At 42.3% G+C, this 13334-nt stretch overlaps 1 protein-coding gene across 2 annotated transcripts in view; it reads left to right on the top strand.

Moving 5' to 3' along the window:
* Window positions 1-13334, top strand: part of TAFA4 (TAFA chemokine like family member 4) — a 167429-nt gene that overhangs the window by 44985 nt on the left and 109110 nt on the right. The window contains exon 1 of one of the 2 annotated variants that reach the window (XM_042453300.1): window positions 3589-3599. The exons of the other annotated variant lie outside the window; for it this stretch is intronic. The gene's annotated coding sequence lies outside the window, so the exon portion shown is untranslated. Of the gene's footprint in view, window positions 1-3588; window positions 3600-13334 lie in introns of those variants that run through there. 2 annotated transcript variants of the gene reach the window in all.

Genomic DNA, 13334 nt, shown 5'->3' with positions numbered 1-13334 from the left:
ACTTAATTTGATGCTTAAGACAGGGATGAATTTCATTTAGACCTTTTCTGATTACTTTAAAAACTCAGCCTGAAATGATAATGAAGTGCACAAGTGAGAGAAATATTGCAACTGAAGCTCTGTGGCTGTACTGGGAAATATCTTTTGTAAGGCCACAAGAGGGCCTCCTTGCTACACTAAACTCTCAAAGTCAAGTTTACCTTTATTAAAGAATTTCCGCTAACATAATATATTGTATGGAAATACAGTCATTCTGTTAATTTTTTTTGGAAGCTAATTGTTTGACCCAGAGTTGAATGCACCACCAATGACTGGAAAGTCTTATGTTATATCTTTCCACCTCTGACCTTTCTCCAAGGCTTGAACAGCAAGTTTCGTCTTGTCTCACAGCTGTCTCGCAGTGGATGCATCATCGGCGTTTGAAGCTCAACATGTCCAAGACAGAGCTTCTTGTCTTTCCTCCTAAGTCTGCCCTTCAACACTCCTTTTCTGTCTTTGTGAACAACACTTCTATTCAACCAGTCCAGCAAGCCCGCAGTCTTGGTTTTATCTTTGATTCTTCTCTGTCATGTATCCCTCAGATCCAGACCACAGCCAAGGCTTGTAGATTCCTTTTGTACAATATCGCCAAAATCCGACCATTTCTCTCCGACTCTACTGCCAAGATCCTGGTCCATGCCTTAATCTCACGACTTGATTACCGTAACCTCCTTCTGGCAGGGCTTCCTCTTTCTCACCTCCGTCCTTTAATTTCTGTCCAGCATTCAGCTGCACGCATTATCACATCCGCCCACCGCTCTGACCATATCTCTCCTTTGCTGGCATCCCTTCACTGGCTCCCCCTCCCTTTCCGCATTCAGTATAAGCTCCTGCTGTTGACGTTTAAAGCCCTCCATGGGCTGGCCCCTTCTTACTTATCAGACCTTTTTTCTCCTTACTTTCCCACTCGGGCCCTCCGTTTTGGTAGTCAAGGTCTGCTGTCCCAGCCCAGGATTTCTTCTGCCCCATCTCAGATTCGCCCCTTTTCACTCACTGCCCCTCACTCCTGGAACCTTCTTCCCCTGCAAACAAGAGCCATCACTTCTTTAACCAGCTTCAAAATGGAGTTGAAGACCATCCTGTTCAGAGAAGCGTTCCCAGGCCTTGCATAATTCTTGCTTGCCTCCCTGGATGAAGATTAACCATCCATTATGAAGCCAAGCCCTCCCTCCAGCCCATCTGCCTTGGTCCAGGCCTTGGATGTAGAGAAGAACTGCTGGACCTCATCCCCTTCCCCACCACTACTCCCTTCTCCTTTTGTGTGGTGTCTTTTTAGATTGTAAGCCTGAGGGCAGGGAACCGTCTAATTAAAAAGACTGTATGTACAGCGTTGTGTAAATTTACAGCACTTTATAAATAAAGGTTAATAATAATAATAAGCCCTCAGGCTTACAATCTAACAAGACACGACACAAAAGGAGAAGGGAATGGTGGTGGGGAAGGAACCTCTCTAGTAGCATAATACATATAAAGTACATGGCATTACAGGAAATGATTCAATAAAACAGGCAACAAAAGAACATCAAATAGCAAGTGACAGTTATGCAATGCCTGGGAACGCTTCCCTGAACAGGATGGTCTTCAATTCCGTTTTGAACCTGGTTAAAGAAATTCCTTTTAAAATATTGGATGGGTCTCTAAGCTCAGCCATAGGGCTTTGGGTTACTATTGGTGATCAGGATACCAGATCTGATATAGAGCTAGGGAGGGCCCAGAGCACAGCGACAAAAACATGATTTGTATGCAGAAACTCTCAGGTTCAGTTGCTCCAATTAAAACAGGAGTGAGCAATGGCAGTGTTTTCTGGTCCTGCTTTCTGGCCCAGGGCCAAGTGTGGTGTAGTGGTTTGAGTGTTGGACAATGACTGGAGACCAGGGTTTAAATCCCTGTTCAGCCATGGAAATGCAATGGGTAGCCTTGGGCAAGTCACACTCTCTTCCCCTTAGAGGAAGTCAAAGGCAAGCCCCCTCTGAATTATATTTGATTAATATTTAAATGTATTATTATATGTATATCAGAATACCTTAGAGTGGCTAGTAATGTACATGAAACACAAAATCATAGCTCTAAATTTACAAATATGTAGTAAAATACAATAAAATTATCTGCACAATGAACAGAAAACCAAATAGAGCAGTTGTTTATATTCCAAATTTCAAATGTGTTTGAAATTGGCAACAGTATGGTAGACAGCCACATTTCTATTGTTTTTTGTGGGTTTTTTGGGCTATGTGGCCATGTTCCAGAAAAGTTTCTTCCTGACGTTTCTCCAGCCACATTTCTATTGAAAGGAGGATTCCACAGGTGAGCTGCCACCATCAAGGAGATCCTACTATATGAAGAGACCACAGTGCTGGTTGCAAGTTTTGCAAAATGCACTTGGATATCTATTCTGGTGTTTTGGTTTTGGCAGTGCTGGTTGTGCTGGCAATTGAGTTTGAGGGCTTCCTTCGTCAATGTGAATAAAATTTGGTGGGAAAAAGGTGTCCTTTGGAAAATTAAGTCAAATGAAATCCAGAATGCAGTGCTGCATAGCACAAGTTACTGTGGTAATGTAATACATTATCTATATGGCTGTTGTGTTTAAACCATTTCGTGAACAGTTTTGTGCAAAGTATTTGTGGAAAGGAAATGAGAAACCTTGAGAATTTGGCTGCACATTAACAATTTTGGACTCACTGTATCAACAGACACATAGGAACCCAAAACCATGTCACAGCAATGCAAGAAAAGAGATAGATGGTGAACTCTGCTCCAGTGTCATCCAGTATTTCAGTAGTTTCCAAATGGTGGGGAGGAACCCCGGGGGAGCAGTGAGAATTGGTCAAGGGGTGTGTGTGCGAGACATGAAGTCCCTGATCCATTCTCCACCTCCTTCTCTTCAAAAAGTTTTTAATGTGTGAAATTTGTACATGCATTGAGTTAAATATTAAATATTAATTAAATAAAACTGTTCTAATTTGAATGATGTTATTTCCTTATAAAATGTTCAAATATGAACATACATAAAATATGAGTATAAATGAATATACACATGGCAAATAAACAAAGCATTTTGTTCACATACTGCGCTGAGTGGAGAGTGTGATGTCCATATGTCATAATATTTTTTATTTCTTTCCTGACTCTCCTCAAGGCTTGAGGCTGGGTACGACATGTTAAATAGGTGTAAAGGGAGGTTGAGAGGGTAAAAGGTTTGAGGACAGCTGCTGTATTTCCTTTATAAAATGTGTTTTATTTGCAATGATGACATGATTGCTGGCATGTTATGATTACATGACCAAAAAGATAAGACACAGTAGTTATGAGCTCAGTCATGGTTACCCATGGGCATTCTTTTCATTCTTTTCAGCATTCAGTGGGATTTGCTCATGGTGCTCATAAAAATTAGGGCCACAGGCCAATTAAAAAAGCTGGCCCAGTTTAAACAAAAAAGGAAATCAGAAATAGGGATAATTGGGCCTTTAGGGAATTATAGCTAAATATCCATTACAGTTCACATTTGTTTAGCCCATTAAAAGGGCAAACTCTTGTGGACGGCAAGTTATGTTCAGAATTTGGTAAGTATAATTTGCCTTTAACTTCATCCCTTTTTTGCTTTGATGGTTTTAAAATTTACCTGATCTTCAGAAATATGATGTATTTTTTTTCTGTGTTCTGATTCAGTGTTTCTTTAAACTCCTTAGGCCTGACAGTCTAGAACAGAATGTGTAATTCATTTACATAATATTCAGCATCTATTCATCGGCTCCGTTTAAATAACCCTCATTCTATTTCACTTTTAAAATGTGCTTATTTACTTCAGTCGTAAAGGTGACATATAAGCATATCTTAAATACAAGAGACAGAAAGAGGGAATACGGGATGGGTCTCTCTCTTTCTCTTTCTTTCTTTTTTTGCAGACTGAGAGAAGCTTGGGAACAATTCAGAATTAAATCCACATTCATAAATTCCTTAATTGATGTAGTCATCATCTTTAATTGCTCATTATGAAGGACCCTATAACATGCACTGGAACTAAATTGTTCGCAGATGATATTATAAGGGGCTATAAAATGCATTTTGTAATGTGTAAATATTGATGGTGAGGGGAGAAGGAGCATTTAGCTGAAAGGAATAATGTGATTTAGGAACTGATTGTAATAAAAAAAATTAGACTGTAGCTCTTCAGCTGCGGGTGTAAACAGTTTCTTTGAAGTGCTGTCATATAGATCTCTCTGTTGGCTTTTGGGGACAGGTTCACCAGTTTAAGGGTTGATTGTGGCTCTGTTCCACACCTGAATGTGTGTGTGGTGCAAATGCAGGCAGAGAGGGGTTTCTCAAAACTGTTAAGTGCTGTGTGCGCTATGATAAGCTGACTAGAATGAAATCGGGATGCTTCTTAATACTTTGCACTTTGTTGTTGTTGTTCTTACCCTCCTGTCAAGCCAGCTTTGTCTTATGCAGACCCTATGAATGAGATGCATCCAAGACATCCTGTAATTAATAGCCCTGTTAAGGTCTTGCAAACTGTGGCTTCCTTTTATTGAATCAATCCACCGGTAACACACTCTTCCTCTTTTCCTGTTGCCTTCCATTTTACTAAGCATTATTTTCTAATGAGTCATGTTGTCTCTTTTTGTCCAAAGTACGATTGCCTCAGTTTATGTCATTTTGTAAAAACACTCATTTATTTGTCTTTTTGGTGGTTCATCATATCTACAGAACACTCTTCCTGCACCACATTTTGAAGGAGCTGATCTTGCATTTTTCATTGTCCAACTTTCACAACTCTATACCGAATTCAAAAAATACGATACCAAGGGCAAGCTACTATTACTAGTCTCTTCAACTTTAGCCCTCTTGTGCCAATAGGATCCTCAAAGTTCAAGCACAGGAGGACCCTCATCCCACAGCTCAAGTAGTTCACAGCAAGGATCCAGCCCTGAATTATTCTGTTTTTCTTTTTTTAAAAAAAACAAAACGAAAAAAACCCCCGCTGCATTTCTGGGTTGGGCTCCTTTAAACAGAATGAAGCTGTAAAAATGAGAGGCGATTATTTTATTTCCTTACCATGGTACCAAGGCTCAAGGGAATGGCTGTGTTTGCAGACCACACGGCCCCAGTAGAGTGTGTGCCTCAAAAGGTCAGAAGTGTTGTTTATGCTCTGTGTTTGAGTCATTATTGGGTTTCCCAGAGTAGCCCAGTCTGATGCAAACAATAGCATTGCAGCTGGTCATAAGGAATGTTTTCCCCCTAGCAAAGAAAGCCTATTAAGACAAAGTTCCCTTGTCTTCTCCCAGTCCTTGTTTGCCTTATTCACAAGGTCAAGCTTAGTTGGGTCCCCTTGGTGCAATAAAATCAGGTAGTCTGCTCTCTGCTTCAGAATAGTTTTCAGTGCAATTATATCTCAGAAGACAGGGCCACTGTTTTCTGGTTTCACTAGAGGAAAACACAGAAATTTCAGTAGAATGGTTGACACTTACCAAAAAATGCAATGGAACTTGGATTAATTTGCTAAAAAATGTCTATTTCAAGAAAGTTTAGGGGTTTTTTTTTAGATTCATATTTTACTTTTTAATTACTTCATGATTTCAAGGGATAACCAGGATGACAATACTGCAGGGGAACAAGAGAGAACACTATTTCTGTATACCTACTGTAAAGATCTGATGTCACCATGTAAAGGCCCTCAAAATTTTCATTTTACATTTCAAATCAACATGAAGGTGTAGCATAATTTAGATGCAACACCAAATCATTGACTTTATTTGACCAGGCATCTGATCTTGATTCCTGCCATCTGTTCTTGGTTTGAGATGAATAATAGCGCCTGCATACATGGGTCAAAAGCTCTGTGTGGTGTTCCCCCCCCTCCCCGGCCTCACATCATCCTGTACAGTTCACCCTCTAGGATCAGCCTGTTTGGTTGCCAATCCTGTAATTCCAAAATGATCCTGGCACAAAGGATCCTTAGCCTGGGGCATATAGACTTTATGTTTCCTGTGGAATTTGCCTGAAATTCCATGGCATGAGCCAGCACACTACATGACCTTGTGCACTCCGTACCTATCTCCATCATCTTGTGTGATCTTGGAAACTAATTAGGGTCAGCCATTGTTTGTACTTGGATGGGCAACCACCAATGACTACTAGGTGCTGTAGGCTAAATTTCAGAGGAAGGAACTGGCAAAACCACCTCTGAGTATTACTTGCCAAAGAAAACCCTAAGAAATCCATAAAGTGAGAGGCAACTTGAAGGCACATACACATACACCTAGAAAACACTGTGACTGATAGAATAACTTGTATCCTTTCATATATTGTATATGCTATTTACTGAACTTCTATACATTAATCAATATAATTCCAAAACACATTAGCATAAACTGAGTTAAATTTTCTATCCAAATATGTTGCTACCTAGTCCTTAGAACTGTGACTGTTTCTGTCCAAATAATAAACTTTGTTTTGTTTATTAAAGTAAGGGCTGTTCGACAGTGGAACATACTCCCTCAGAGTTTAATGGAGTCTCCTTCCTTGGAGATCTTTAAACAGAGACTGGATGGCCATCTGTCAGGGATGCTTTGATTGAGAGTTCCTGCATGGCAGGGGTTGGACTGGATGGCCCTTCCAACTCTACGATTCTATGATTCTATTATGAATTTTGTATTTTCTGTTTTCATTTTCCTCCTGCTTCTCAGATAGTGGAAAACTAAGATCTGTATGCTTAGGTAGCATTGAGTGCAGCAGTGGGCAACTTTCTCTATATGAGACCTTTCATAATCTGACATTCTAGCTTTAAGGTTTCACTTTAACAGCAGTGGCAACATCTTATGGAATACTGGTGAGGGACTAAAGCTCTCTGGGTGAGAATTCTAAGTACCCCTCCCTAAACTGCAAATCCTACAGTTCCGTGGGATGTTGCCATGGTAGTTAAAAGGGAATAATAGTGCTATAATTGAGGTGTGTGAAAGGGCCCTGGCATAGTGAGTAGTCACTTTTGTTTGCAGAAAATTAAGGCCTTTATATATTTAAATTTCAGAAAGGTGTCAAATGGTACAATTTTATATGTTATGTATGAAACATTAGTGCTAAATATGGGTATAATGTGAAACTAAGTATTTTTCCTGTCCCTCTTCCCCCCAAAAAAACTTCTAGAAATTTTATTGCTTTGTCTGAGCCAGCCAACTGTATTTGTAGTTGCCCTGCATATCAGGATCATAAAACACAGGTTGATTATGGTTTATGGAGTAAGCACAAAACATAATTTTCTTATTCAGACAAAATAGCACACTGTGGCTTGCCGTAGAATTGTCGTGTGTGACATAAAATAGGAGAGTGAAGATGGAACCAGAGCTCAGAGAAGTTGCTTCCTGAGAGTTGTAGTCCAAATAGTAAGATCTCCACTGTGTCTTTCTGATCTGTTCAGCCTCCCAGGTATGATTTACTAGTTCTGAAGTGTTTATTATAGGTGCTGTCACATTCTTCAGGGGCCAAGGTTGCATCAATATTTGGTGTACCTGAGTCCTACCCTCTGGCAATGACTGTCCTTCTCACACTCCAAAAAGAAACCTTTCATTCTATCACCTCACCTCCTAGACCAGGGATTCCCAAACTCTGGTCCTCCAGATGTTTTGAACTTCAGCTTCCAGAGGCCTCAGTCATCTTGGCCAGTGGTCTGGGATTCTGGAAGCCAGAGTCCAAAATACCTGGAAGTCCAGAGTTTGGGAATCACTGTCCTAGACTGCTGGACTTGGAAAGCAAATACCCTCCAGTGTAATGATGGCCATTGTTTGTTTGCTTGTTGATATCCTGTCTTTTTTCCAGCTTGGGCTCAGGTTACGATAAGTTAGATCTAAAAACCTGAGTGATTATCTTAAAATTCATGGATTTTCAAAAACATAAAATCATTTAAAACAAAACATTAAAGGTAAAAATAAAGTTGTAGAGGTGTAATGTTTATGGTAATGTTGAAGCCATTTTTTCCAAACGTTTTCTGAAAAAGAAAGAAATTTAGGGAGGGGTTTTTCGAAATATATACAAGAACTTTCAAGTGACCTTTCATTATGTATATTTCTTGAGTCTGTGAGTGGAGTTAAGTTATTTAAAAGCCCAGCATTTTCAAATAGGCACTTAGTTGGAGAAATGATGTAGAAGGGAAATCCCAGCAGCTTTAATGTACATATGTCCCGCAAAGTCATGAGCCAAGAAACATCCTACCACCTCATCGAAATGCACAAGCTTTTCCTATGGCTGTTTATCTTCTCTACTTTACTTGCCCCTGGGCAATTTAACCTTCAGCTGTCCTGATGCCATTTTGACAGGGCTCATAATAATACATTGCTACCTGAAAGACTTGCTCTTTTCTGCACAATTTTTACATGGATTTGTTCACAAAACAAACTTGTTCAAAAGTCAAAAAATGGTGTGCTTTCAACAGGACGAGATAGCCATTTCCCCAATGGATCCAGTGTTACAATGAAACAAAGTGAGGTATGGTTCAATTGGCAGAAATGGAAGTATGAGCTCCATTTCTACCACTCTTCCTTTTGTTTCCTACTTTCTTCCACTGCTTTCACTTGCCCTTCAGGTTTTCTCATTCTCACAGATGCTGGTAGTTGTAGGCTTCTTTCAACACACCTTGCTCAAGCCAATGGCATCAGCAAAAGCTAGGTGGCAAGCTGTGTTTGTTAGCACAGCTAAAGTGGTTCCCCCTATTGCTGTACCACTGATGTAAGAAATCTTAATTGCAGAAAGGGAGACTTTTCTTCAGAAGAGAGCTGAGATCAGGGAGTTCCTGATCTCAAGTTGGGTCTAAAACACACTGCAAAAATAATCCAGTTAGAGGTGGCTTTAACTGCTTTTGATCAGTGCTAGGGACTCTTGGGAAGTGTAGTTGATTGTGGTATGAGACAGAGAAGGATAAATGTCTCACAAAAGTACAGTTCCCAGAATTCCTTAGCACTGAGCCAGGGCAGTTAAAGCAATCTCGAACTGGATTATTTCTGCAGTGTGTTTTGGACCTAAGTGAGGAGTAGAAAAAGAAGCAGTTGAGCAGGCAAGCCTTGTTTTTACACTCTTGGCTCCAGCATCAAAAGCTTCCATTTATTTTTTCCCTACTCCTGCCCTGTCCAAATTTGTGCCTTATTTAGAAACCAAGCCAAGGACTCCCTGAGGTCCTCCAAATATCTGCTTGCCCCTTCCCTTTCCTCTTCAGACCACAGTTGGTGATGACAGAGAGAAACAGAGTTATCAACCATCCAGAGTCTTCTCTGCCTCTTTCATTCCCTGGTATTCCTATAATTTTAAAGAGCTCCCTCCTTAGAGGTCTTTAAACAGAGGTTGGATTGCCGTCGGGTATGCTTTGACTGAGAGTTCCTGCATGGCAGGGGGTTGGACTAGATGGCCCTTGTGGTCTCTTCCAACTCTAGGATTCTATCACTCTAATAAGTACTGCCTTCTCTGCTACCTTTTCTTTCTTCTAGTAATCAGCTTTCCTCTTTCCTGTTGTGAAGACTTAAATTGATGAGTAGGGCTTTGGAACAGGGTGGGTTGGGTTTCCACCCCATGATAGACACATAATTCCTCAACACTTTGCAAGAGGCTTAGGCTATGAGGTAATGGAAGTCCTGACACTCATGACAAATTAACAAGTATAATTAATAATAATAATAATAGTAATAATAATAGTAATAATAATAATTTATATGCCGCCCAATCACTGGGAATCCGCGCGATTATACAAAGCAATAACAATAAACATGAAATTAAAAAAAACCAGATGTAACATAGAAGTATATTAAACAATAGCAATAAAATAAGATAACAATTAACAATAGCAGTAAATAGCAAAACCAAAAATATATAGCAAATTAACAGCAGCAAAAAATTAAGCAAATACATAGCAATTAATAAAGCAAAAAAGTAAAAAGAAAACTAACAATAAACATTCCTTACAGATTGAGATAAATTAAATAATTTAAACAAACTCTAAGGAGGGTTGAGTTCCTCCAGCTGGCCCTCATTGGAAATTGGGAAGGAGGCGGGAGGAGAGCGCTGGGTCCCCCTTCCCTCTCATGGCTGGACACCATGATACTGATGCTGAGACTATTACTTCTCAAGGCAATGAGACATATACATGTACTCAGAACTAATTTTTATTTATTTTAGTGGAGTATCATGTAATGATAGAATTTTAGAGTTGGAAGAGAGTCTAAGGAACATCTAGACCAACCTAGCTATGCACAAATACACAGCTAAAGCACTCCTGAGAGATGGGGATCCAACCATCTTGCAAGATAGTGGAATTTAAATAAAGACCTCCAAAGAAGGAAATTCCACTACCTTGCAAGACAGTCTATTCCACTGTTGAATGGCTCTTACTATCTGGAAGTTATCCCTGCTTTTTAGGAAGAATCTCTTTTCTTGTGATTTCAATCCATTGGTTTTTGTTCTAGTCCTTGGAGCAGCTGGGAACAAACTTCCTTCATCTTCTGCATCACATCCCTACAGACATTTAAAGACAGCTAGGAACTGCAAAATTCCTTACGGACGCCCTAACCCTAGTACGTACCTGGTACGTACAAAATGGCAGTGCCCTATACACACAGGCGCCGCCATTGGGACGTCACGACCGCGCCACCTCCAAACGAAGCGGCGCAGAAGTGACGTCCTCGCACCACACGAGGGCGCGTGGGGTGCCCTTTTTGTGGCGTAGGAACGAGCTCCGAAACGGAGCTCCTTCTAGGATTTGCATCGCTAGTGCAGCCTTTAGACAGTTGTGCCAGTGATGCAAAGCAGAAAGGGGCCAAGCGGCCCCTTTCTCCTCCTCCCCGCCGCCGTTGGGGGAGCCCCAAGGACACCCCTTTCCAGGCCGCAGGGAAGCAGCCTTTTGCTGCTTCCCCGCAGCCTGGAAAGCGGCAGATCAGGGCCTCAGAGCCTGCCATTGTGGCAGCTGAGGCCCTGATCAGGCGGGGAAAGGGGTGGGAACAGGCCGCCCCAAACGGGCTGTCTGTAACGCACCTATGTATTACATTTGTATTTAAATTGCAGCAATTACAGTCACGGGTCTCTAAATGTAAACAAACATGCACATATTTTATATACAGCATCGCTCCCAAGTGTCCTTTCCGGCCTGCTTCCAATAAACAACCCTGGTATACGGAAGATCTCAGGGAAAGGAAGCGGGCTGCGCAACGACTAGAGCGCAACTGGCGAAGACATCAGCGCTTATCCGACAGGACACTCCTTCGCTCTCATTTGAAGGCGTACGGAGTGGCAATAGGTGCAGCGAAGAACTCGTTCTATGCTGCACGTATTGCGTCCGCAGAGTCGCGTCCAGCAGAGCTGTTCAGGGTTGTGAGGGAGCTAACTCAGCTCCCTCCCTCCCTGAGCCCTATTTTGGAACCATCTAAAGCCTGCTGTGACGATTTTAACAACTTCTTTGCGGATAAAATCTCTCGGATAAGGGCTGATCTCGATGCCAGCATTCATGCAGATCCTATAGGAGAGGTCTCCGAAGCGTCCGTGGCCCCTGTTGTACTGGATCACTTTGAGTTTGTTAGTACTGATGAAGTGGACAGGATTCTTCGAAGCGTTAGGAAGACGACGTGCTCTCTTGATCCCTGCCCCTCATGGTTGGCAGCTCAGGGAGGAAATGCGGTGTCTACTCTGTTACACCGCATTGTTAACACATCTCTAGGTGAGGGCCAGTTTCCATCAAAATTGAAAGTAGCAGTGGTTAAACCCCTGCTCAAAAAGCCCTCCCTAGACCCCCTGCTTTATAATAACTATCGGCCCATCTCGCTGCTACCTTTTTTGGGGAAGGTGATCGAGAGAGCAGTCGCTTTCCAGCTTCAATCGATCCTGGATGACACCGATTTTCTAGACCCATTTCAAACTGGCTTCCGGGCGGGCTATGGAGTTGAGACTGCCATGGTCGCCTTAGTTGATGACCTCCGTCTGAGCATGGACAGGGGAAGCGTGTCCCTGTTGGTGCTTCTGGACATCTCAGCGGCTTTCGATACCATTGACCATGGTATCCTTCTGGAACGCCTGGGGGAGCTGGGTATCGGGGGGCACTGCTTTGCAGTGGTTCCGGTCCTACCTCTCGGGCAGATTCCAGATGGTGGAGCTGGGAGACTGTCGCTCCGACAAGAGGGCCCTTACATCTGGTGTCCCTCAAGGAGCGATTTTGTCTCCTATGCTATTTAACATCTACATGAAACCGCTGGGTGAGATCATCCGGAGATACGGGGCGCGGTGTTATCAGTACGCTGATGACACCCAAATAGTTTTCTCTGTATCTCCGACTGATGCAGTAACTAAGGCTGGTATCTCTCCTCTAGATGCCTGTCTGGCGTCAGTAATGGGCTGGATGAGGGAAAACAAACTCAGTGTGAATCCAGGGAAAACGGAAGTACTGGTGATAGGTTCCCCTGCTCCGGGTGGTGAGATTTGTCATCCGGTCCTGAATGGGGTCACGCTCCCCTTGAAGGACTCGGTGCGCAGTCTGGGAGTGCTCCTTGACTCGTCGCTCCAGCTGACTTCTCAGGTGGATGCGACGGTCAGGAGTGCTTGTTATCAGCTTCGGCTGATACGCCAGCTGCGTCCCTACCTCAGCCGGGGGGACCTTGAAACTGTTGTACATGCTTTGGTAACCTCTCGATTGGATTTCTGCAATGCGCTCTACATGGGGCAACCCTTGTACCACACTCGGAAGCTACAACTGGTTCAAAACATGGCAGCCAGATTGGTCACTGGTAGATTCAGGGCAGACCATATAACACCTATATTAAAAGATCTCCACTGGCTGCCTATTCGCTTCCGAGCTCAATACAAGGTGTTGGTGTTGACCTATAAAGCCCTAAATGGCTTGGGTCCAGGGTACTTGGAGGACCGCCTCTCCCCATACAGTCCTCCCCGCACACTCAGAACATCTGGGGCCAACCTGTTGGAGGTCCCTAAGTCTCGCTTTGTAACGACCTCACAGAGGGCCTTTACTATCTTTGCCCCCACTTTGTGGAACAAGCTTCCTGCACAGCTTCGTTCCTCTGCATCGTTACTTTCTTTTAAAAAAGATCTAAAAACTCACTTATTTCGGCTGGCATTCCCACCTTAGTAATTTGTTTTTTGCCCCAACTATCTTAAAGTTGTTGTTCTATTCTTGCCCTGATATTTTGATTGTTTGTTTCCCGTCCCTACTCCTCTATTGATGTTTTAATTTTTATATGTAATATTTTAACTTGTAATTTATTGTCTTTTACCTGTAAGCCGCCTTGATCACATTGTGGAAAGGCGGGGTATAAATAAAG

This window comes from Sceloporus undulatus, chromosome 2 (assembly GCF_019175285.1).
Source record: "Sceloporus undulatus isolate JIND9_A2432 ecotype Alabama chromosome 2, SceUnd_v1.1, whole genome shotgun sequence".
In the NCBI taxonomy this organism is placed as follows: domain Eukaryota; kingdom Metazoa; phylum Chordata; class Lepidosauria; order Squamata; family Phrynosomatidae; genus Sceloporus; species Sceloporus undulatus.
This window is presented reverse-complemented; position numbering and strand designations above follow the sequence as displayed.